General features: G+C 46.7%; 1 protein-coding gene and 1 pseudogene across 1 annotated transcript in view; both read right to left on the bottom strand.

Moving 5' to 3' along the window:
• Positions 1–25,034, bottom strand: part of LOC124711269 (putative fatty acyl-CoA reductase CG5065) — a 245,037-nt gene that overhangs the window by 99,692 nt on the left and 120,311 nt on the right. The window lies entirely within an intron of this gene.
• On the bottom strand, positions 11,705–11,822 carry LOC124712758 (annotated as a pseudogene).

Below are 25,034 nucleotides of genomic sequence, written 5' to 3' on the forward strand. Positions count from 1 at the left end.
TTCACCTTCTTGTTTTGCAAAAGATTTTGTCACTTTGTTATGAGTTTAACAGAAGTATGTTACGTAATATTTGATATGAGATAAGACTACTCTAGAGGTTCAGCAGTCAGTTTGTTCGGCTGTCTGAACGTCCCAGAGAACATTGTACAATGAAATGCGAGATGGTTCGCACCGTCAAATGACATTATGGCTCCAGTATATTCGGTCACGTTTTTTATAAGAAGATCTGAAGATGGTCATTGTTGACCGAAACCGATAGTCTGAGGACCTACATTATTTGTGCTCATAGACGCGAAATAAAGAAATGTATCCTACATTTTCGGATCACTGTTCCATTCACGACCATGTCGCAGCTTGTGAGGTAAGGTTTATTATTTTACTTACTGGTGAAGCGGTCTTGCTGTTTATTGCAGAATATCATATGGTGTCACACCAAAATGAGCATAACCTTCCGAATTTCGTCGTTTCCAGTAAATGAGCTACATTTTCTTTACTAATAATGTCTGTAAACAAAGAAAGAAAGGAAAAAAAGGAAAGCAACGCAAAATAATAGCAGCTTTTGCTTGGCTACAGTAAGGACAGTAATTTTTTTAATTTCTACGTTTACAACAGCTGTACACAAAGCGTTCGAAATTTGCACCATTGTGCACGAGTGTACGAGACTGCCCCCTATCGGCGAGTGTAGGATCGACAAGACCAACCGCTGACCTTCCGGCGAAGTACCTCATCTGGTGGCGTCACTTGTTCAACATTTGTCATTCATTTTTGGGGTACTTCCCGACATTTGTGGCCCCCTTGTGCCTTATTCTAAAGTATTTGTCGCACTGGCGTCTAAGTCGCTTCGGGTGTTTTTAAACGTTAATTAGACTAACACTGTGTAGTTTGTGGGAGGGCAGACAGCGTCATCTCGGATAAACGATTTTTATTTACCATCAAAAATCTCTAACATAACAGTGATCCATCAGCCATATAATTACAGCTACCGTTAACATAAGCTATGAAATGATCAAGCTTTTCGTATACTTTTAATTTTATTCAACATAACTGATACAAATTCGTAGTTGTTTGTGTTCAAGGAACTTTATTGTGCTTTACGTTTGTAATAAAAAGAATTAAAAAGCTTGTGGTAATTCACCCTGTTTTCACCTAATTCTAGTATCGAATGAACTTATCGTCTTTCTCACTTCCCCATTCGATAATGGAGTGCTTCGGTAGTTTTCTACCAATCACATTTCCTTTCATTTGGTATGTGTGATGTGGATCTAATCAAATGGCTCCAAGCACTATGGGACTTAACATCTGAGGTCATCAGTACCCTAGACTTAGAACTACTTAAACCTAACTAACCTAAGGACAGCACACACATCCATGCCCGAGGCAGGATTCGAACCTGCGACCGTAGCAGCAGCTCGGTTCCGGACTGAAGCGTACCAGATAGGGTTGACAGAAGAGATAGAGAAGATCCAACGGAGAGCAGCGCGCTTCGTTACAGGATCATTTAGCAATCGCGAAAGCGTTACGGAGATGACAGATAAACTCCAGTGCAAGACTCTGCAGGAGAGACGCTCAGTAGCTCGGTACGGGCTTTTGTTGAAGTTTCGGGAACATACCTTCACCGAGGAGTCAAGCAGTATATTGTTCCCTCCTACGTATATCTCGCGAAGAGACCATGAGGATAAAATCAGAGAGATTAGAGCCCACACAGAGGCATACCGACAATCCTTCTTTCCACGAACAATACGAGACTGGAATAGAAGGGAGAACCGATAGAGGTACTCAAAGTACCCTCCGCCACACACCGTCAGGTGGCTTGGGGAGTACGGATGTAGATGTAGATTTTCGGATCACTGTTCCATTCACGACCATGTCGCAGCTTGTGAGGTAAGGTTTATTACTTTGCTTACCGGTCAAGCGGGTTCGCTGTTTATTGCAGAGTACAGTACTACAAGAACCTATCATATTGTGTTACATCAAAATGAGTATAAGCTTACGAATTTCGTCGTTTCCAGTAAATGACTTACGTTTTCTTTACTAATAATGTCTGTAAAAGAAGAAAGAAAGGAAAAAAGGATATAAGGAAAGCAACGCAAAATAATAGCAGCTTTTGCTTGGCTACGGTGAGAACAGTAATTTTTTAGTTTCTCCGTTTACAACAGCTGTACACAAAGCGTTCGAAATTTGCACCGTTGTGCACGAGTGTACGGGACTGCCCCCTATCGGCGAGTGTAGGATCGACAAGACCAGCCGCTGACCTTCCGGCGAAGTACCTCATCTGGTGGCGTCACTTGTTCAACATTTGCCATTCACTTTTGGGGTACATCCCGAGATTTGTGGCCCCCTTGTGTCTTATTTTAAAGTGTTGTGGCAGCGGCGTCTACGACGCTTCGGGTGTTTTTAAACGTTAATAAGACTAACACCGTATAGTTTGTGGGAAGGCAGACAGTGTCATCTCAGATAAACGATTTTTATTTACCATCAAAAATCTCTAACATAACAGTGATCCATCAGCCATGCAATTACACCTACCGTTAACGTAAGCTATCAAATGATCACGCTTTTCGTATATTTTTAATTTCATTCAGCATAACTGATACAAATTCGTACTTGTTTGTGTTCAAGGAACTGTATTGTGCTTTACTTTTGTAATAAAAATTCACCCTGATCCCGCCTAATACTAGTATCCAATGAATTTATCGTCTTTCTCACTTAACCATTCAATACTGGAGTGCTTCGGTGGTTTTCCACCAATCACATTTCCTTTCCTTTGTTATGTGTGATGTGGATCTAATCAAATGGCCCCAAGCACTATGGGACTTTTCATCTGAGGTCATTAGTTCCCTAGACTTACAACTATTTAAACTTAACTAACCTAAGGACAGCACACACATCCATGTCCGAGGCAGGATACGAACCTTCGACCGTAGCAGCAGCATCCCGACTGAAGCGCCTAGAACGGCTCGGCCACAGCGGCCGGCCGATGTGGATCTCTTGGATCCCAGAAGCACCTATGATAATCTATATTCTTCCATCAGAAACATTAAATTCTTTTCAGACCACTCCAGGGCGCAGGACTCAAACTTACAACAAAAGCAGAGAAGTGAATAGACGAAATCTTTCTGTACTGCTAGTTACGAGGCGGAGAAGACGCGACCTTCCTTTGATGCTTCGCTAAAAGGCCTAGTTCACTTGCATTCGCATACCGTTTACACTAGAGAGAATGCTCGTTGGCTTGCTTTCGCTCCGGTGTAATCCAGGCCTCACGTGTTACGCACCACCTCGTTTCCGTGCATTCACCAGTCACGGTGGAAGCCACGTCCGACGTGCTTCGCGGTGAGAAACACGTCGCGTGCGAGGACGGTTCCAAGCCGCAGCTTCATTTGAGAGTCGGTCTGAGGTGATTTAAGGCGTTCACGCTTGAGTCCGCGGCGGCGAGCTCGGGCGTTTAGTCGTCGTTTGGAGTGCCTGCCACTCGGCCAGTGTGCGGTGTGGAGGTGAAAGTGGCGGCCTGCTTTCTCGTGGGCGACGTCCTCCCTGAAACTGTCTCAAGCGCCGCCGCCGGCTTGACTGCTTGCGAAGCTGCCAGCTCTGCAGTTAGCCAAGTCCCGCGGCATAAGTTCCTCCTGGGTGCCCAGCTGGACCGGAAGCTCACGGGGAAGCAGCACGTTCTTCATATGCAAAACCGAACGACTCAGCGGCTGTGCGCACTTTGTCCAATTCTGAATGAGAAGTCCTCGTCATTGGTTAACTCCAGTCTCTACCGGACGAGAACACGGACTGCGCCTACGAAGTACGTGAGGACACGGCTTCTAGCCACATCAAACGGCTGCAGGGCCATTCGGAATAAGGTCCTGCGTATAATATTTCACCTGCTCCTCGACTCTGCGGCACACTATATGCAGGACCCGGCTGAAGAACCGTACGTCCATGACAGGCGTTCGATACAGTTCCGCACCGTCGCCTGATAAACAAAGTAAGAGCCTACGGAATATCGGACCAGCTGTGTGTCTGGATTCAAAAGATTTTAGCAAACAGAACACAGCATGTTGTTCTCAATGGAGAGACGTCTACAGACGTTAAAGTAACCTCTGGCGTGCCACAGGGGAGTGTTATAGGACCATTGCTTTTCACAATATATATAAATGGCCTAGTTGATAGTGTCGGGAGTTCCATGCGGCTTTTCGCGGATGATGCTGTAGTATACAGAGAAGTTGCTGCATTAGAAAATTGCAGTGAAATGCAGGAAGATCTGCAGCAGATAGGCACATGGTGTAGGGAGTGGCAACTGACCCTTAACATAGACAAATGTAATGTATTGCGAATGCATAGAAAGAAGGATCTTTTATTTATGATTATATGATACCGGAACAAACGCTGGTAGCAGTTACTTCTGTAAAATATCTGGGAGTATGCGTACGGAACAATTTGAAGTGGAATGGTTATATAAAATTAATTGTTGGTCAGGCGAGTGCCAGGTTGAGATTCATTGGGAGAGTCCTTAGAAAATGTAGTCCATCAACAAAGGAGGTGGCTTACAAAACACTCGCTCGACCTATACTTGAGTATTGCTCATCAGTGTGGCATCCGTACCAGGTCGGGTTGACAGAGGAGATAGAGAAGATCCAAAGAAGAGCGGCGCGTTTCTTCACAGGGTTATTTGGTAAGCGTGATAGCGTTACGGAGATGTTTAGCAAACTCAAGTGGCAGACTCTGCAAGAGAGGCTCTCTGCTTCGCGGTGTAGCTTGCTGTCCAGGTTTCGAGAGGGTGCGTTTCTGGATGAGGTATCCCCCTACTTATACCGCCCGAGGAGATCACGAATGTAAAATTAGAGAGATACGAGCGCGCACGGGGGGTTTCCGGCAGTCGTTCTTCCTGTGAACCATACGCGACAGGAACAGGAAAGGGAGGTAATGACAGTGGCACGTAAAGTGCCCTCCGCCACACACCGTTGAGTGGCTTGCGGAGTATAAATGTAGATGTAGACAGAGGCGAGGCGTACAGCTCGCACCCTCGTCAGCCAGCGTGTTTGGAAAAATGAGGAGCACAGCCACTATAAGCGATTAATGGCACTACTTTATCGGTAACTAGCGCCCCCTGAGAATGAAGAATTAACTTCCATCACCCATGCAACCAAGACAGCGCCGGAAACAAGAGACGACGAACACACCAGACGACACGAGAATACAAGCAGTCAAAGCCACCGGGTTAGAACTACGCAATAGTCCGCCTCGAGGGCTGCGCAGTCAGTGCGTCAGATTCCTAACCGAAGGAGCCCGGGTTCGGTTCCCGGCAGGGTCGGAGATTTACTCCGCTCGGGGACTGGGTCTTGTTTTGTCCTTACGTTCAAATCGTCGCAACTGACAAGAAAATCGTCTCCAATACGTTACTGCATCGTCTTTCCATCACTGAGATGACGGAAAGGGCACGACCCGAAAGCCAAAAAATTGAAGTGAAAATAAAATAAAGTACAAACTTCGCTGATGTCTACAGGGACGAAAGTAACGTTCGCATGATGTGCCGCTGCCAAGTAACATATAGCGATGATATTTGAACTGTACATAGAAAGAACTGCCACAGTATAGTATAGTACGGTATAGAATATAACTGAAAGAAATACGCAACGAGACAAACAGAAATGACACTTTTATTCATAGACAATAGTTGCACTGGCGTCAACGTGGTTTATGATGTTCCCTAGACATTACAAAAGGCGAGACGGCCGGCCGGTGTGGCCGTGCGGTTCTAGGCGCTTCAGTCTGGAACCGCGTGACCGCTATTGTCGCAGGTTCGAATCCTGCCTCGGGCATGGATGTGTGTGATGTCCTTAGGTTAGTTAGGTTTAAGTAGTTCTAAGTTCTAGGGGACTGATGACCACAGATGTTAAGTCCCATAGTGCTCAGAGCCAATTGAACCATTTGAAAGGCGAGACGTGGTTCTTCATAGAGTGTGTGATCACCACGGACTGCACTGCATGCTTCGCAATGTGCTATCATATTGGCTACAAGGTTGTTAAGGGGTTCTCGTGGTAGGGCTTTCCAGTCGCCACCGTTGACAACTGCTGCATGGATGCTGGTGCATTTGTGCGTGCTGGAATACGTCTCCCCAACGCATACTACACGTGCTCGACGGCGTGTAAGTCGGGGGAATAGATAGGCCAGTCCATTCGTCGAATATCCTCTCGTTCCAAGAACTCTACATGCGGAGTTCGATGGGGTCGCGCATGATCATCCTTAACAATGAATTCAGGGCCGAATGCACCCCTGAAAAGACGCAGGTGGGAAAGCAATACAGTGTCACAGTAATGTTGACCTGAAGATGTATCGTGTGCAACGATTTGGAGGTCAGTAAGCTCATGCACTATTATGCATTATCTTTCCCCGCACCGTAACACCTGGACCACCAAAACCAGCATGTGTAACAAAGTTCCTGGGTGCATTACGTGTTCCAGCCTCTCGCCATGTAAAGTCATGTCTAGCGCTGGTGAAGGAACAGAATGCCCGAGCACACGAATTCCTTACCAGTCTTCTAGCCAACATGCGAGTGAGTCTCAGAGCATGCATTGCCGTATGCGGTGGCCACACTCCGTATTATGAACCATTTACCCTGTGTTGTAATGTTTAGCTGAGCATAATAAATTGCGGTGAGTTCACTGTAATTATTGTCTCTGAAAAGAAGTGTGATTTCTGTTCGTATCATTGCGTATTTCTTTCAGTTACGTTCTGTACTATACCGTAGCAGTTCTTTATACGAGGCGTGTTTTTTGAGTAAGTACTGTTTTGAAATTAAAAAAAGACATGCTAAAATATCTCAATAATTTTATTTTTACATGAAAGCCTGTACCTTAATCTACTTTTCTACATAATTTCCGTCAATATTGAGGCACTTCTCATAACGTTGTACCAGTTTTTGAATACCCTCCTCAGAGAAATCTGCCTCCTGACTTGTTAACTACTGCATCACCACTGTTTTGACTTCATCATCGTCTTGAAGACGCTGACCGCCAGGTGTTTCTTCAAGATGAAACATGGGTGGCCTACGTCACACCAGAATCAAAGCAACAGTCCTTGGAATGGCGGCATTCAGATTCACCCAGAAAAGTGAAGTTTAAGCAAACAATTTCTGCCCGGGAAATCATGTGCACAGTTTTTTGGGACAGAAAAGGAGTATTGTTTGTGGAATTTCTGCCTCGTAATCAGGCAATCAATGCAGCCGCCTACTGTAAGACACTGCACAATCTGCGCCGTTCAATTCAGAACAAAAGACGTGACGAGTTGAGCAAGGGCATCGTTTCGCTGTAAGAAAATGTCCGTCCGCATGTGACGAATCAGACCAACGATCTCATCACATCTTTTCGATGGGAAACTGTAGATCATCCTCCGTACAGCCCCGATATTGCGCCCAGTGACTACCATCTGTTCCTGCACTTGAAAAAATTCCTGGGCGGTCACCGTCTTCGTGACGAAGTCAAAATAGTGGTGAAGCAGTGGTTAGCAAGTCAGGCGGCAGACTTCTATGAGGAGGGTATTCAAAAACTGGTACAACGTTATGACAAGTGCCTCAATATTGGCGGAAATTATGTAGCAAAGTAGATTAAGGCACAGGCTTCCATTTAAAAGTAAAATTATTGAGATATCTTAGCACGTCTTTTTTTAATCTCAAAACGGTACTTACTTAAAAAACGCGCCTCGTATCTATTGTCCAACTTTCGTCGAGCTGTGTAACGTGGCAGTAAGATATCATGCGAAAGTTACTTTCGTCCTTAAGTTTTGCACACCAGTGCAGTTGTGGATGAAACGTCCCAACCAGAAGAAGACTTACTGGATTAGCGGCTAGAAGAGCTCAACGCCGGCTACTTGACATGCTAGCGACGTGACAGATTGGTAACTGGGTACTTTTTCGTAGATTATAAAGATAAATAGGGTTTCATATCCGGTCAACGGTGAGGTCATTTGAGCCGTATCACATCTTCAGATTCAATAGGAACACCCGGCGATTGCGGAAACCACGGCAAATTCGTATCTGAATGGCTGAATGGGGATATGAACCCAGGACCTCACGAATGCGAGACCGCTGTAGTCTGTTGGTAAACTAAAGAGCGAGATGGCGAGTACCCACTCTCTCTCTACCCAGCTACATCACACGGAACACTTACATGCTGCTTCTCGATTTTAAAGCCGGCCCTTCCGCAGCCCACATTTTAAATCAGTGGCAACGCAGCGCTCAGAATCACCTGGGAGTGTTTATTTCCCAGTAAATGTATTAACAATACACGGAGTACAGATTTTAGTGTCTAATGTATAATATAAGTACCGCAAGAAATGCACATCAACACGAATCTACCCAAAACCACGGCATGCTACATTCCACTGATAGACGGAAAGGCGAACTTCCAATTCTCCCACCACAAGCGCTGCTTGTTGTTCAATTTTCAGACAACCACGGTTATGTAATTACGAGGGACAGTCTTGAAGTTCCGAATTATAATCTCGAACAAGTCGAGCTGGGACTACGAAACTTGTTGCGTAGTTAGTCCTTCTCTACACACTCATCCTTCTATGTGACACATTTTTCGAGACACTGGATGATTTATTGTAGCAATACAACTCTTTTGCGAAAGATTAGGGAAAAAGGAAAGAACATTGGGAAAATCGGACGCAGCGCTGACAGACTTTTAGTCTGCTGCGTTAGCCGTTTGCGTTAATGCTGCTGTTTCACGGCTGGCCCTCTCACTTGGTATACAACAGGTGAGTAAAACTGAGCTTCGATTCCTCAAATGGTTCAAATGGCTCTGAGCACTATGGGACTTAACTTCTGAGGTCATCAGTCCCCTAGAACTTAGAACTACTTAAACCTAACTAACCTAAGGACATCACACACATGCCCGAGGCAGGATTCGAACCTGCGACCGTAGCGGTCGCGCGGTTCCGGACTGAAGCGCCTAGAACCGCTCGGCCACTCCGGCTGGCCCCTCGATCCCTCTTTGGATTTTTCCTGTAGTTGGCTAGTCATCAGATGCGAGGTTTACCACTGTCGTCAGCTCCGGGTCACACCACAATGTCACGTCCGGTCTGTGATTCCTTGGTATTGGGTAACGAGTATGACCGAAAGGTCTCCATAAGGTTGCCACTAACTCTTCTTCCAAGCTAAGCAGCTGATCTCCCTTTGGGTTAGTTCTAGTTCACTATCAAATCGGGTACTATGAGTAGTGGTCTCCCCCAAGAAACACTTTGACAAGTCTGTGAACAATTCTCTGCAGACCTTTAGGTATTATTTGTGCACTGGGTTGTAGGTATGCCACTATTAATGTTACTTGTCCTGTAATTGTCCAAATACTGCTGCTGCCTCAAGTTGTTGCAAATGGGGGAGGGGCGCAGTCGTTCTTCTCAGTGTGTATGAGAGCACTCAAGGTGCCTAGGCAGCAAGACCTAGATTCAACACATGCAAGTATTACAAAAGAAGATCTTCCGATGAGTACTAAGGCATCAAGCTAAATATGGATACTAAGGTGAACAGCTAAATACGAAAACCATTGCAGAAACACTGGTAAACAGAAATAGACGAGACGCTGAACCAACAAAGACTTGTAATTCGAGACATAGGCACCACCAGAGCAGAATCCTGGCATCAGTACAGGGCCCAAAGGCTTTTATAGAATGTACTAACTCCTTCTCCAGACCCTGAAGGCCATAGGCATTTCGACAGGCCGCCGCCTCATCCTCTGTTACTCGGCGTCGTGTGCATGCGGTATGGGGGACATGTGGTCAGCACACCGCTCTGCCCCCCGTATCGCCGATTTGCCAATACCTTGAAGCCGCTACTTCTCCAAGAAGCTTCCCAGTGCGCTTCCTGAGGGTGAGTACCGCTACTCCCAGCAAGAAAAAGTCCTTGGGAGTCCTGGAATCTCATTGACTGGGGTAGAACAGTCTTCAGTGATTAGCCCCATTCCGGTCTGAGCTCTGATAACCAGCGAAGACCTGTCTGTAGACGCCAGACGCCCCGGACAACGGTGGGATACCAACCTGACTGTCTATATATATATATATATATATATATATATATATATATACACTCCTGGAAATTGAAATAAGAACACCGTGAATTCATTGTCCCAGGAAGGGGAAACTTTATTGACACATTCCTGGGGTCAGATACATCACATGATCACACTGAGAGAACCACAGGCACATAGACACAGGCAACAGAGCATGCACAATGTCGGCACTAGTACAGTGTATATCCACCTTTCGCAGCTATGCAGGCTGCTATTCTCCCATGGAGACGATCGTAGAGATGCTGGATGTAGTCCTGTGGAACGGCTTGCCATGCCATTTCCACCTGGCGCCTCAGTTGGACCAGCGTTCGTGCTGGACGTGCAGACCGCGTGAGACGACGCTTCATCCAGTCCCAAACATGCTCAATGGGGGACAGATCCGGAGATCTTGCTGGCCAGGGTAGTTGACTTACACCTTCTAGAGCACGTTGGGTGGCACGGGATACATGCGGACGTGCATTGTCCTGTTGGAACAGCAAGTTCCCTTGCCGGTCTAGGAATGGTAGAACGATGGGTTCGATGACGGTTTGGATGTACCGTGCACTATTCAGTGTCCCCTCGACGATCACCAGTGGTGTACGGCCAGTGTAGGAGATCGCTCCCCACACCATGATGCCGGGTGTTGGCCCTGTGTGCCTCGGTCGTATGCAGTCCTGATTGTGGCGCTCACCTGCACGGCGCCAAACACGCATACGACCATCATTGGCACCAAGGCAGAAGCGACTCTCATCGCTGAAGACGACACGTCTCCATTCGTCCCTCCATTCACGCCTGTCGCGACACCACTGGATGCGGGCTGCACGATGTTGGGGCGTGAGCGGAAGACGGCCTAACGGTGTGCGGGACCGTAGCCCAGCTTCATGGAGACGGTTGCGAATGGTCCTCGCCGATACCCCAGGAGCAACAGTGTCCCTAATTTGCTGGGAAGTGGCGGTGCGGTCCCCTACGGCACTGCGTAGGATCCTACGGTCTTGGCGTGCATCCGTGCGTCGCTGCGGTCCGGTCCCAGATCGACGGGCACGTGCACCTTCCGCCGACCACTGGCGACAACATCGATGTACTGTGGAGACCTCACGCCCCACGTGTTGAGCAATTCGGCGGTACGTCCACCCGGCCTCCCGCATGCCCACTATACGCCCTCGCTCAAAGTCCGTCAACTGCACATACGGTTCACGTCCACGCTGTCGCGGCATGCTACCAGTGTTAAAGACTACGATGGAGCTCCGTATGCCACGGCAAACTGGCTGACACTGACGGCGGCGGTGCACAAATGCTGCGCAGCTAGCGTCATTCGACGGCCAACACCGCGGTTCTTGGTGTGTCCGCTGTGCCGTGCGTGTGATCATTGCTTGTACAGCCCTCTCGCAGTGTCCGGAGCAAGTATGGTGGGTCTGACACACCGGTGTCAATGTGTTCTTTTTTACATTTCCAGGAGTGTATATATATTTATATCCCGAACAGGCCATGAAGGCCCGAAGGGACCGACTGGCCGCCGTGTCATCCTGAGACCATAGGCGTCACTGGATGCGGATATGGAGGGGCATGAGGTCAGCACGCCGCTCTCCTGGCCGTATGTCAGTTTCCGAGACCGGAGCCGCTACTTCTCAATCAAGTACCTACTCAGTTTGCCTCACAAGGGCTGAGTGCACCCCACTTGCCAACAGCACTCGGCAGACCGGATGGTCACCCATCCAAGTGCTAGCCCAGCCCGACAGCGCTTAACTTCGGTGATCTGACGGGAACTGGTGTTACCACTGCGGCAAGGCCGTTAGCCAACCTGACTGTCGCCCGCCGCATTTCAGGACAGCCAGCAGTGATGGTCTCTGGGGTCATTTCTTTTCACACCAGAATCTCTTTGGCTGTCCCCCGTGGCACCCGTACAGCACAGAGGTACATCGACGATATTCTACGTCCCGTTTTATTGTCCATGGCAAGCCATCTTGGGCTTACATTTCAGCAAGATAATGCTCGCCCGCACACAGCGAGAGATTTTCCACTGCTTGTCTTCGTGCCTGTCAAACCCCAACTTGGCCAGCTAGGTCGCCGGATCCCTCCCCAAGAGGATATGCAGCAACTCAATCTGTGGCAAGCTGAATAACTGCTTGCATAAGGGCCAGAGGCAGACAATTGCGGTCGACCGTAGTGGCCGAGCTGTTCTAGGCGCTACAGTCTGGAACCGCGCGACTGCTACCGTCGCAGGTTCGAATCCTGCCTCGGGCATGGATGTGTGTGATGTCCTTAGGTTAATTAGGTTTAAGTAGTTCTAAGTTCTAGGGGACTGATGACCTCAGATGTTAAGTCCCATAGTGCTCAGAGCCATTTGAACCAGACCAATGCGTTATTAACTTGCTCAATTTGTGAAACTCTTTCTCTTGAATAAATCATCTAAATGTTTTGAAATAGTAACCATTTATTTGTATTTGTTCATCAATTTATCGATTTCCGTCCCATTAGCATTACTGCTTCATTATGAGTCTTTTCTTGTTTTGGGGTGTAATATACAGAACCAACGAACGGAGGAGAAAATTATGGAACAGCGCTTACAAATCCTCCTCCAGTGTTGAAATAAAGTGTACCATTAAATCCCATCCTACCACAGAGAAGCGGATATGACATGACGGAGCTCTGGAAAAAAAAGAATCTCGAAATAGCTTGAGAAGCATACCATACTGAAGCAGTTTTTGCTACACCTACACTAAGTGATCAAAAATACACGTTTTCATTATCAGGTGCATTGTGCTGCCACCTACTGCCAGGTACTCCATATAAGCGACCTCAGAAGTCATTAGACATCGTGAGAGAGCAGAGTGGGGCGCTCCGCGGAACTCACGCACTTCGAATGTGGTCAGGTGATTGGGTGTCACTTGTGTCACACGTCTGTACGTGAAATTTCCACACTCCTAAACATCCCTACGTCCACTGTTTCCGATGTGATAGCGAAGTGGATACGTGAAGGGATACGTACAGCACAAAAGCGTATAGGCTGACCTCGTCTGTTGATTGACAGAGGCCGCCGACAGTTGAAGACATCTATCGAGAGCATCACACAGTAATTCGAAACTGCATCAGGATGCACTGCAAGTACTATGACAGTTAGGTGGGAGGTGAGAAAACTTGGATTTCATGGTGGAGCGGCTGCTCATAAACCACACATCACGCAGGTAAATGCCAAACGACGCTTCGCCTCGCGTAGGAGCGTAAATATTGGACGATTGAACAGTGGATTGACGAATCGTACACAATGGGGCGATCCGATGGCACGGTGTGGGTATGGCGAATAACCGGTGAACGTCATGTGCCAGCGTGTGTAGTGGCAACAGTAAAATTCGGAGGCGGTGGTGTTATGGTGTGGTCTTCTGTTTCATGCATGGGGCTTGCACCTCTTGTTGTTTTGGGTGGCACTATCACAGCGCAGGCCTACATTGATGTTTTAATCACCTTCTTGCGTTCCACTGTTGAAGAACAATTGGGGATGGCGATTACGTCTTTCAACACGATCGAGCACCTGTTCATAATGCACGGCCTGTGGCGGAGTGGTTACACGACAATAAAATCCCTGTAATAGACCGCCTGCACAGAGTCCTGACCTGAATCGTGTGGAACATCTTCGGGATGTTTTGGAACGCCTGCTTCGTGCCAGGCCTCACCGACCTACATCGATACCTCTCCTCAGTGCGGCACTCCTAGAAGAATGGACTGCCATTCCCCAACGAACGTTCCACTACCTGATTGAACGTACGCCTGCGAGAGTGGAAGCTGTCGTCAACGCTAAGGGTGGGCCAACAGCATATTGAATTCCAGCATTAGGAGGGCTGATACTTTTGATCGTATAGTGTGTCTGTAGCACAACGGTGGGAAAGATGAGTAGATTCGGTGACCCTCAACCTACAGCCGTCCAGCCGATGCTTGAGAAACCGAGGGGCACATTCGAGACGAGACGGCGTGCTTCCGGTGACAGTGGCTGCGTGGGGGGACGGCGGTGGCGGAAGGGGTGGGGAAGGGGTGAGAGGGGAGAGGGGAGAGGCCAGGCAATGTGCTGCGTTGCTCAGTTTATTGCAGGGCTCGGCGAGTGCTTCTCAAAGCCTGTCTGTCACGAGGACACTAACGACTATTATTACCTAATTACCTTCTGGCGTTACCTAACAGGCGGCAGTGCCTTCCCCGGCGAAAACAGCGGATTTGCGTCATGAGGTGGGCAATAAGATTGATTGCACAACAATCACACTGCATTGTTTTCTTTCTTTCCCACATTTGTAGTGAATTATACGACTCGTAACTGCATTCGTCGTTATTGAAGCAATATATGCGAGTTATTTCTAATGCACTTATCTATAATTTGCGAATGTTATGGAGAGACGCAAATAAGTAGTCCAGAAATTAAATGGCATAAACGCCACGTTCTCGTTCTCCAGAATGCATAACTAAGGTCCTAACCTACGGAGCTTTTTCTGCATCTACTTCTACATACATAATCCGCAAGCCACTATACGGTGCATGGCGGAGTGTACCTTGTACCACTTATACTACTTTCCTTTGCTGTTCCACTCGCAAATGGAGCAGGGACAAAACGACAGCCTGCATGCTTCTGCACGAGCCCTGATTTCTCTTATCTCGTCTTCGCGGGCCTTATCCCAGATGTACACTGTGCAGTCACATTAATGTGGCCCTCTGTGAATAGCCTGAACAGCCACCTTATGCAGCGCGGGCCGCTGACGTCGAATTCCAGACCTCTTCTCCGATTAACAGCAGTGAGCATGTGTACGTGAACGAGACGCCTTCTGCGAGGGCCCACACGCAGCAACGTTATATGAACGGTCGTTGAGCAGATACTGTTGGTAGCCACTTCATTAATTTGGGCGTTCACTTGATCAGCAGTTGCACGTCTATTTTCCCGTATAAACCTCGGCAGCCGTCATTCACCCCTGTCATCTACGGCCCGCGGTGTACCACAATTGCTTCGGTGCCGGTTTCGGATGGTGTCATTTTTGCAAGCAAGGTGTACTTTAACCACGTATCACTTACTAAGTGTAAAGTTATCACCAAGTGTACATTACCGTGACGGCGCTAATGTGCACCACGTTTGTATAGATTATGTTCAGACAGACGTTTGTGACGGTTGTGTACTAGTACGATCGACATGTGGTTGTGTCGTATCCGACGAATACGTATTTTTTATCCACTGGCGTACAAGGGGCGTTTGAAATGTCCGTGCAGTGTCCGAGAGATGGCACCACCGGCGCGTATCGAGGTCATGTTTAGTTAGTAGCATCTTTGGAAAGAACGCACACCAAGTTTCAGCCGTATTAGTCTATTTCTTCGATTTCGGCATTCGTGTGAATCAAGTAAGTCGAGTGACTGTCAAAAAATGGACGAAAAAGAATTTCGTGAGTAAACATTACTGTATGAAAGGCAATACGCCTCTGGAGACAAAAGAAAAGCTTGATAAACATTACGGTGACTCTGCACCTTCGATTAGAACAGTTTATAAGTGGTTTCAAAATTTTCGGAGTGGTCATATGGGCACAAGTGATGCTGAACGTTCTGCACACCCTGTGGAGGTTTCGACTCCACAAATCATTGATAAAATTCATGATATAGTGATGGATGACAGAATAGTTAAGGTGCGTGAGATTGCTAGTTCAGGAAGAATCCGCAGGACCTTAAGAATAGTTTCGTCACTGTGAATGAAACATGAATACATTGCTATACTCCTGAGACCAAACAACAATCTAAACAATGGGTTACAAAGGGAGAATCTGCACCAAAAAAGGTGAAGACCATTTCTTCGGCCAGAAAGGTAATGGCGACTGTCTTTTGGGATTCGCAAGGCATAATCCTGATCGACTATCTGGAAAAGGGTAAACTATTACAGGTGAATATTATTCATCGTTATTGGACCGTTTGAAAACAGAGCTGCAAGAAAAACGACTGCGATTGGACCGCAGAAATGTCTTCCATCACGACAATGCACCAGCACACACCTCAGCAGTTGTGGTCGCAAAATTAATGGAAATACGATTCCAACTCGTTTCACATCCCCCCTATTCTCCAGACTTGGCTTCCTTGGACTACTATTTGTTCCCCAATTTGAAGAAATGGCTTGCAGGACAAAGATTTTATTCAAACGAGGAGGTGATTGCAGCAACTAATAGCTATTTTCCAAACTTGGACAATTTCTATTATTCGGAAGGGATCAACAAATCAGAACAGCGTTGGACGAAGTGTATAAGTCTAAAAGGAGGCTATGTCGAAAAATGAAAATGGTTTACCTCAAACACGTAAGTAGTTTTTGCTTTTGCACGGACTTTTCAAATTCCCTTCGTATACTGTGTAAATATTACGGATTAAATTTTGTTTTTACTTTCCCCCATTCTTTATCTTTCCTGTAAATATTTTACGTTCACCTCTCTTTTATACCTTATACTTATCTTCTGTGAAGATGGTCGTTATAACTGAAACCGTCACAGAATAAATATGCTGTAGAATTGTACAGCCGATGGTGCAGTAATGCTTTTTTCAAAGTACTTAACAGCCGTAGACAGTCACATAAGAAAAGTGTTATCATCATTTAAAACCGGTTCTTGAAACTTTATTCTCATGAGGCAAGGTGGCTCATAACTAGTGTGAATGGACCTTGACGTACTAAACACTGGCACTGGGGTGCAGTCGACATCTGCGTTGGTACACACATATTCTATCAGGGACGGATGTGGGGATGCTGCTGTCCACGAAAGTGCCTCAGTTCACGCAGGCAATACATGGAGACACGTGCCATTTGTGGATGAGCGTTATCCTGTTGAAAAATGGCACCACGATACTGTCGTATGACAGGTAACACATGAGAACACAGGATGTCCTTAATGTACCGTTGGGCCATTAGAGGCCGTGCGGAGTGGCCTCGCGGTTAGAGGCGCCATGTCACGATTCGGGCGGCCACTCCCACCGGAGGTTCGAGTCCTCCCTCGGGCATGGGAGTGTGTGCGTGTTGTCTTTAGCGTAAGTTAGTTTGTGTGTAAGTCCATGGATCGATGACGTCAGCAGTTTGGTCCCGTAGCAATTCACACACATTTGAACATTTTGTGCCATCAGAATTCCCTCAGTCACTACCAGACGTGACTGAAGTCTTACCTGACGGCTTCCGCACCCCATGGTACCAAAAGTAACATCACCTCTGCCTACCCAACAACAGTGCAAGAGTGGGACCTCCATCATTCCTCGACAGTCCATACTTCCCGGTCAGTACATAACTCCAAACGCAACCGGTTGCGTTGTGGTGTTAACGGCAGTCCGAAAAAACAAATACCATCTTAGTATATATATATATATATATATATATATATATATATATGTATAGGTAAGGCTCACCGGCCACTTGACCATCTTCTTCTTCTGTGCGAATGCACAAACGGAGCCCGAACTCTTACGGTAATCGGCAAAGCGCCGCGAGTAATGAGTATAATGGGTGGGGGCACTACGAATGTAGTGCGGGACAATACGTTGAGAATGTGAGGTTCGCGGGAGGCGTGCCAGAGATAAATCTCTGCAGTCGCGCTATCCTCTGTGTCCTCGGTAGCTCAGATGGATAGATCGTCTGCCATGTAAGCAGGAGATCCCGGGTTCGAGTCCCGGTCGGGGCACACATTTTCATCTGTTCCCGTTGACGTATGTCAACGCCTGCAAGCAGCCAATGGTGTTCATTTCATTGTAAAAATCTAGGTATTGAACGATTCGACCAGCCGTCCATACGGAGATCCACTCTGTCTTAGTAAAGTCATCAGAAGATCAAAAAAAAAATTGCAAAACGATCTAGAAAAGATATCTGTATGGTGCGAAAATTGGGAATTTACCCTAAATAATAAAGAGTTAAATGTCATCGACATGAGTGCTAAAAGCAATCCGTTTGTCTTCGGTTACATGATAAATCATTCAAATCCAAATGCCGCAAATTCAACAATGTGGTGTCACCGCCAGACACCACACTTGCTAGGTGGTAGCCTTTAAACCGGCCGCGGTCCGTTAGTATACGTCGGACCCACGAGTCGCCACTATCAGTGATTGCAGACCGAGCGCCGCCACACGGCAGGTCTAGAGAGACTTCCTTGCACTCGCCCCAGTTGTACAATCGACTTTGCTAGCGATGGTTCACTGACAGGGTGCGCTCTCGTTTGCCGAGACGATAGTTATCATAGCCTTCAGCTACGTCAATTGCTACGACCTAGCAAGGCGCCATTATCAGTTGCTATTGATCTTGTGCTTCATGTACCGTTCGACCGACGTTCACCATTAATGGATTGAAGTTAAGTATTCCACCAGCTACGTCCGTTTTTCTAAATTCTAACTTCCTTGTCCTGTTCCAGACCTCACGCCAGCCTGTGTGAGCTAAAACGCGTGCCTTTCGGCTTCCTCTATGAACACTGTGTTGGATCTCCTGCCAACCCACAACAAACAAAATACCTAGGAATTTCAACTATGAACAACTTAAATTGGAAAGAATGCATAGAAAATGTTGTGGGAAAGACGAGCTCAAAGCACTGTTTTATTGACACAACACTTCGAAGATGCAACAGAACTGCTAAAGAGACTACCTGCACTACGCTTGTTCGTACTGTTCTGCAGTATTGGTTCGTGGTGTAGGACCTTTACCAGATAGGATTAACGGAGTACATCGAGAAGGTTCAAAGAAGAGCAGCACGTTTTGTATGGTCGTGAAATAGGGAATAGAGAGTGTCTGAAATGATACAGGATTTGGGGTGGACATCATTAAAACAAAGGCGTTTTTCGTTGCTGCGGAATATTCTCACGAAATTTCGAGCACCCTCCCCCAAATGTGAAAATATTCAGATGACGCCAACGTACATAGGAAGAAACGATCATCACAATAAAATAAGGGAAATCAGAGTTCGCACGGGAAGATATAGGTGTTCGTTTCCTCCCTCGGGCTGTTCGAGATTGGAATAACAGAGAATTATTTGGAAGGTGGTTCGATGAACCCTCTGCCTGGCACTTAAGTGTGAGTTGCAGACTATCCACGTAGATGAAGATGTCCGTCGGGTACTGACAATCGTATCTCACACGAGTAAGCGGCATCTTCTTGATCTTCACAGTGACCACTCATTATCTCATGCCCCTTAGTCGTATATGCCCTACCAGGCCTGGTAACAGCACTAAACACAAACAGTACTAATGCACTCTGGTGGCCGTTTTACCTGTCACAGGGAGTTGACTCTCTGATCATTTACATACCCGCCAATGTTGTGTATATGGCCGTAGTTACATTTACGTCTGACCACGTTTTCTGCGAGCTTAACATTTTTTGTCAGGCACTGTACTTGTGTCCGTGCGGGCAGACATTCTAAGGATATCAGCTATGTGTGTTCCTGGAGAATCGCTGCAGTCTTTTCCCTTGTGAGAAAAGATTTCCGTCGAGGTAAGAAATGTGTGTGTTGACAGCTGGTATGGGTACTGACGTTTATCATCATGTTCATCTTCGTCACCATCACAATAAAAAAGAATTAGTGTTGAGTTTTACCTAACTACAGTCTCAGGTGTGGATCGAGACTACATTTTTATAGTTGTTACTGTGATGGGGCCAGTGTCAAGGTTCCAATCCCAATCACGACTCTCCATCTCATCCGAAAATTTTACTTCGTAATAACGAGTTAGGAAGAGAGAGATGAGAAATGCAGGAAGAAAAAGAGAGAAAGAGCGAGAGACAGAAAGAAAGAGAGAGAGAGAGAGAGAGAGAGAGAGAGAGAGAGAGAAAGAAAGAGAGAGAGAGAGAGAGAGAGAGAGAGGAGGGGAAGGTCCAAAAACAGGCGAAATATTTTTGTACAACTGACCAGTGTATGAGAGACTTGGTGGAGTATTCTCCGTTCCTACAAGTACTTCAGAAAGCTGAGTTCGAGCACGACGGTAATTGTTGAGTTGTGCCACTTGCAACAGATAAAATATGATCAGTTCCATTACAGAGAAAGCGCGTACCATTCGGATAAGAAAGAGCTTACGTCACAGCTATTGCAGTTTTGCACTGAGGCGACAAACGTAGTGGGATTGCGATATGCACATATACAAATGGCGGTAGTATAGGGTACACAAGGTATAAAAGGGCCGTGCATTGGCGGAGATGTCATTTGTATTAGGTGATTCATGCGAAAAGGTTTCCGTGGATCATGGTCGCAGGATGGGAGTTAACAGACTTTGAACGCGGAATGGTAGTTGGTGCTAGACGCATGGGACATTCCCTTTCGGAAATCGTTAGGGAATTCAATATCTCGGGATTCACAGTGTCAAAAGTGTGGGAAGACTACAAAATTTCAGACATTACCTCTCACCACGGATACGTAGGTTAACGACCAAGAGCAGCGGCGTTTGTGTAGAGTTGTAAGTGCTAACAGACAAGAAAAACTAAGTGAAATAATCGCAGAAATCAATGGAGACGTACGACGAACGTATCCGCCAGGACAGTGCGACAAATTGTGAGGTTAATAGACTATGGCAGCAAACGACTGTCGCGAGTACCGTTGCTAACAGCACATCACCTGCGCTCGTGACCGTATCGGTTGGACCCTAGACGACTGGAAAACTGTCGCCTAGTCAGATGAGTCCCGTAATCAGTAGGTAACAGCTGAGGGTAGGGTTCGAGGTGGCGCGGACCACAGGAAGCTCTTGACCCAGGTTGTCAACAAGGAACTGCGCAAACTGGCGGTGGCTCCATAATGCTGTGGGCCGTGTTTACATGCCGCAATAGTTCGGAATTGGTTTGAAGAACACTCAGGACAGTTCGAGCGAATGATTTGGACACCCATATCTCTCGACGTGAATCCATTTAGGGGACATAACCGAGAGGTCAGCTCGTGCAGAAAATCCTGGACCGGCAACACTTTCGCAATTATGGTCTGCTACATAGGCAGAGTGGCTCAATATTTCTGCAAGGGGACTTCCAACGATCTGTTGTGTCCACGCCACATCGAACTGCTGCACTACGCCGGGAAAAAGGAGGTCCTACACGATGTTAGGAGGTTCGCCACGACTTTTGTCACCTGAGTGTAGACATTGTTGGTTATTTTATGACTTTGCTGAGCATATTAGATGATGAAGGACATGATCGATGTGTACGGTACAACTCAATCTTCACAGACAAAATTTTTCTGTTCTGTTTGTGACAGTTGGAATATCGTTTATGATCTTTCACACTGTTGGTGGTACAGAGGGTGGGGGAACAAGCAGGTGGCTCCAGTGGTTGATGAAGGCGGAGCTCACGAAGCGAAAGGCTAAACAAAAGCAGAGTCTTGATCACGACAGAAGTAGTTGTAGGGGCGTGCAAATAGTGAAGCGAGCAATACGAATTGAAAAACGTGCACGAGGGCAAGGTTAATCACCCTGCCATCACTGACGAGTACCGAAGGCTTCAAAGAGTAGCGAGAGCTGCTGAACGAGTGCAGGGCCGCTGTATTTACAGTCACACTCTTGCGTCGGTGAACGGGGCCCGCGTGACATGCCTGCAACATCGGCGGTACCCCCTGCGGGAGCAAACTGCGGCTACAATACGAAGCCCGAATATCTCTGACATTTTCTCGATACTGATATTCGAGCTGGCTGGGGAATCTGAATTACTGTTCGACGCTCCAAAATTTCGGAGGTCACTCAAGGACATTTTCTGAAGACACTGGAGTATGAATTAAAAAACGCCTTCAGTCCAAATTTTCTCGTGTTTTGTTAAACAATCGATGCATTCCGGATCCTGCGGGTCCATCACCAGGTATAAGTCGTCTTAACACACGATTTATGTTTGCTCTCGAAGAGATGAAATGCTTGTTCCTGTCATGAAAATGTCTCAGGCTATGAATTTCGCAAGTCAAATGCGGAGAAAATGTGCGAAACAGGGAAACATAAACAGTGTAATTTACCACACAGTCCGAGAAAAGCGTTTTTAACTTTTTAACACCGTAATACATTGGTTTCTGCATCCTGTTCGTGCATATCACTTCACTCAACAGGCACATTTGTATAAAAATTTTCGTAAGCACTTCACAGATGTTGTTCAGCATGTTGTGACCAAAGATGAATTTATTCGTAATGGCGGGGATCTAATTATTAAACACTTGACATGAGAAAACTGTCTGTTCATTTAACACAGATTTTGGTTTTTTGAAACACATAAAATTAAAAAAGGAAAACAGAATCTGTGTTAAATGAGCAGACATATTTCGCAAGTCACAGTTATTTTAGCAATTTTAAAGACCTGTTCTAATGTTATTGCCTCCATGTGTCAATTGTTTACTAATTAGATCCCTGGCACTACGAATAAATACATCTTTCATCATACAGTGTTGAACAACGTCTGTGAAATGTTTACGAAGATGCGTGTACAAATGTGCCTCTTGAATGGAGTCATATGAGTGAACAGGATGGAGAAACCAATATATGATAGTGTTAAAAACGCTGATAAAACTTTCTCGGGCTTCCAGCCGCGTAGAGTAGTTTAAAATCCAGAAGCTTTCGTCCTAGTTCTCCTAGGTCGTTTTCAAATTCTGACTGTCGTCTGTTCTAGACGTCCTCCTCCGCCGGGCGAAAATGAGTGTCTCAACCACAGTGTTTATCGGAAACCACCCAACAGACCGATATCTGCATGCTACCAGCTGCCACCATCCTTCGCAGACAAGTTCTGTTCTGAGGACATTGGTCCATCGAGCGGAAGCCGTTTCAGACGCTGAAAGGCTTCCGAAGGAACTGAGCTAATTATGGAAAGTCCTCAGAGAAAACGCCTACAACAGCCAGATTTCGCAACCCATCTTGTTGAAAAAACTTAAGCAGAAGACCTCCGAGGAGGGCACGAAGAAGCTTGCGTTCTTGCCGGTCTGTAGCTCAATAACAGGAAAGATTAGCCAGCTTCTAAAGAAGTGTAAAATCGAACAGGTTTTTAGGACACCGGCTAAAATTCGACAGCTAACGAGGCTTTGAAAGACGATGCTGGGCTCAGAACCCCAGGAGTATAGTAAACAGCGAGTCGGTGTGGACAGTTCTATATCGGAGAGACTGTACGTACGTACGTACTATTTAACAGGGTCGTGTGAAACACGAGAGATGTTTTCGCCTACGGTATCCTGAGAAATCAGTGGTGACGGAAAATGCTTTAGAAAACGGACTCCGTATTGCATTTGCCGAGACATCTGTTATTACGCGGGCTACTAGTTTTTGAGACAGTGTTATAAAAGAAGCGATTGAGTTAAAAATTTCTGACAACACCCCAACACCCTCCATAAAGACGGCGGCCTGCAGCTAAGCACAGCTTGGAACCCGGCCATCGGTAAGATGAAGGGGGCGCGGCAAGCGACTAATGAAAACTAATACCATATGTGGCGCTGGAGCGAGCACCAGTGACGTCACTGAAGACAGCGCTGCTATAAAAGGACGGAAGCAGCAATCATTCGACATTCATCACTTGACAATGGCCCAGGAGAACTTGGCTGGAAGATCGTGGAGTTTAAACCACTGGATGCGGCTGGAAGCTCGAGAAAATTTTATCATTATATGTCGCCGCGTAGCTATCGTGCAAAACACATTTCTTGAATTGTGTAGTAAGTTTACACTGTTTATTTTTCCACTATTTGGAATTCTTTTTCCGAATTTGACTAACAAAATTCATAACCTGAGATCTTTTCATGACAGGAATGTGCATTTCACCTCATTCAAGAGCGAAAATAAATCATGTAGTAAGACGATTTACAGCTGATGATGGAGCCACAGGATCCGAAAAGCATCGTGTATTTAATAAAACACGGAAAGATTTATCACTGAAGGCGTTTTTTAATCCATACTTCCAGCGTGCCGGCCGGTGTGGTCTAGCGGTTCTAGGCGCTTCAGTCCGGAACCGCGCGACCGCTACGGTCGAAGGTTCGAATCCTGCCTCGGGCATGGATGTGTGTGATGTTCTTAGGTTCGTTAGGTTTAAGTAGTTCTAAGCTCTAGGGGACTGATGACCTCAGATGTTAAGTCCCATAGTGCTCAGAGCCATTTGAACCATTTTGAACTTCCAGCGCATTGAATACAATGACGTTTGCAGCTGTAAAATATGGATAGAAATAAATTAAATTTTCTGAATATTTTGGATAGGGCAACGGCCTTGCCCCGGTTTCCGTGAGATCACCGAAATTAAGCGCTGTTGCGCGTGGCCGGCACTTGGATGGGTGACCATCCGGCCGCCACGCGCTGTTGCCATTTTTCGGAGTGCACTCAGCCTCGTGATGCCAATTGAGGAGCTATCCGACCGAATAGTAGCGGCTTCGGTCAAGCATACCATCATAACGACCGGGAGAGCGGTGTGCTGACCCCACGCCCCTCCTGTCCGCATCCTCCTCTGAGGATGACACGGCGGTCAGATGGTCCCGGTAGGCCACTCGTGGCCTCAAGACGGAGTGAATATTTTGGATAAGGAATAAGGGATCCATGGGCTCCGGTGTCACGTTACAGAGTAATTATATTTTGTTTTACTTCTTACCCAATTTATCTCTGTATCTCTGCTGAACAGAAAATTTGGTGAAAAGCTTGTTTGCGTTCATTCACGGTACTCACTTTGCTCCTTGGCTTCATGCCTGCCTCCAGTACTGCCCGCTTCTCTCCCATATTGTTTCAGCTGTAGTGTCAGTTGTATGTTGACAGCGACACACAGTAGCATGGATAGGTGTACTGACGAAGAGTCAGCCGATGTGCGCCTCGTGTGTAGCGTCCCTGAATGCAGTGCAAGAGCGCCAGAACGACGGCACGCTAAGCTGTTCCCGCAGCGATGTCAAGCACACCTCTTCTCGGGTACGCAGCCGATTAATGCAGTCACCTTGGCACAATATTTCAACGTACCAACTGACTACCCTCTTCAGGTGAGTATGATGATGGACGCTCTCACCGGAACAGAGTTTCTAACAGAATCGGCGGCTCCTATATACACTGTGGCGAGCAGCAGTGCTGTGAAGCATTACTGCGCCGATGGAA

Source organism: Schistocerca piceifrons, chromosome 8 (genome assembly GCF_021461385.2).
Source record: "Schistocerca piceifrons isolate TAMUIC-IGC-003096 chromosome 8, iqSchPice1.1, whole genome shotgun sequence".
Taxonomy (NCBI): Eukaryota; Metazoa; Arthropoda; class Insecta; order Orthoptera; family Acrididae; genus Schistocerca; species Schistocerca piceifrons.